Raw genomic sequence first — 2233 nt, forward strand, 5'->3', positions numbered from 1 at the left:
AAACAGGTCTTATCTTCACTGTAATGTTGATCACTAGCAGCTACCTAAAGTGCTGGGTTAAGAAAGATAATAAGGTCACTCAGACTCGGAGAGAATGTACACTGATACTAATAATGGATTAGTGATGCCTGCTACATGCATAGGTAAGGAGCATGGTGGTATGCATGCTCAGTATTTGCCACCTCAACTCTAAACCCTGAGCCAAAATCTGAATTTCATTAAGTTCAAGAACTTCTTACTGCCTAAGTTCCTTTCCCTAACTGAAGCATTAGATCAGGCACAGAGAGTTCAAGGTCTTCCAAATATATATTTCCACGTATAAGCCTTTTATGTAAAAGTTTGGTGAAGAATACTCTTCCCGGTGAATTAGACTTAAAGGTCAACATCATGGACCCAGTGTTCCCCTCCCTCTTTGCACCGGCACACAGTAAGAACCCTTTCTCGAGAGCATTCGGTAGCAACTTTTTTTTTTTTTTTTTTTGCGGTACGCGGGCCTCTCACTGTTGTGGCCTCTCCCATTGCCGAGCACAGGCTCCGGACGCGCAGGCTCAGCGGCCATGGCTCACAGGCCCAGCCGCTCCGCGGCATGTGGGATCTTCCCGGACTGGGGCACGAAGCCGTGTCCCCTGCATCGGCAGGCGGACTCTCAGCCACTGCGCCACCAGGGAAGCCCCGGTAGCAACTTTTAAAGTGCTGCTAAACTTTTCCACAAAAGCAAAAGCATCGAAGCTCTTTATTCCAGAAGCAACCCCAGCCAGGATCACTTAAGGATTCCACTGTCTGTGCAGCAACTCTTTCATTCCAGTAGATGTTGTGTTCTTCTGTTTGAAGAGTTCCCTTTTCTCATCCTGTGTTCTGCGATAAATCTGTACATCAAAGACAACCCCAAGATCGGGGTGACAACATTTAGGAGATCTGGTTTCAGATCTTTCCTCTGAAATAATTTAAGAAAACCTGACACAAAGTCATTTTACCATGGCGAGAATACAAATTCAACATTTTCCCCCCAACTAAAGAAGTGACCTGTGAGCCCAGCAAACTCAAAATAACGTATCAAACCCATTCTTATTTTGATTTCTTTCTAGTAGTGTTCTCGTCAGCCAGAAAAATCCTGAATTTTTTTCTAATGAATTTAGAATTTCAGAATTCTAAAGCACACTACAAAGTAGAAGGCGCATCTTTAAGGGCTGACAACCTCCACTTCTAGCTTTATAATCATATTTATTATATTTCCAAGGCAATCTTCCTCATCAATTTCCATGACCCTAATCCAATTCCATTGTTTAAAAAGGCAATTCTACTTAATACTTGCTGTCCTCTCTGCATTACAGTGACGTACATCCTTGCTCTCTCTCCACTCCAACTCTCCTAGAGCATTTATGCCATTTATGCTTGACAGTCTTGTCTCCTCCCTTCCATGACTGAGAACAAACCACTTAGGCCACAGTCATTTCAAAGCTCCCTTAAAAAAATTTTAACGGCTATAATGGAATAAAAGCATGTAAGAATGAGAAAATTAGTAAACATAGGTTGCTTTTCCCAAGACCTCAAGTAATATTTTCTTCAGTGAAAGGCCGATCTGCCTTTAAAAGTTCACTTAGAATCTTCTAAAAGCTCCCACACCTCAAATATTGAAATCATTTAAATAAACATCTCCAGGAAGGAAAAGACACAGCACGCCACACTTCAGCATTAAAGGGCACAAGGGGCGATGGAGAAGACTCAATGGGTCTCAACAGTAGCCTAGCTGAGCCAGAGGCAGGAAGACATGGGGATCTGAACAGGTTTACATTTTAATCTATCCCCATAGAGTCTTTTCTTCCCTGACTGCCGACGCTGGGAGCCCTGGAACCAGAAGTACAAATGCAGCAAAAGTCGAGGAGCAAAAGAAGCTCACCTGAGACTGAGGCAAGGACTGAACTCTACTGCTACTTTAATGCATCAGCTGAGCCTATTTTTGCCAAAAAAAGAATTAAAGTTATGTGATACTGCAATGTATTTTAAGATATCAGCAGGTATGTGATGGCCAAAAGTATGCCCTGTTTAGTACAGAATATCAAATTGAATGAAAATGGAGGGAAAAAAAATTTAAAAATAGAAACCATATTAAAAGGCTAAAGAAAATGTGCTTTTTTTCCCCCCAGCTTAGAGATCCTCCCTAACCTTTTTTCTTGAGAGGATACCACTACCTACTACTGAAGCATAAGCACAAAGTGTAGGGAAAGAAAGACTG

The sequence above is a fragment of the Lipotes vexillifer genome, unplaced genomic scaffold, assembly GCF_000442215.2.
Source record: "Lipotes vexillifer unplaced genomic scaffold, Lipotes_vexillifer_v1.1 scaffold742, whole genome shotgun sequence".
Taxonomy (NCBI): Eukaryota; Metazoa; Chordata; class Mammalia; order Artiodactyla; family Lipotidae; genus Lipotes; species Lipotes vexillifer.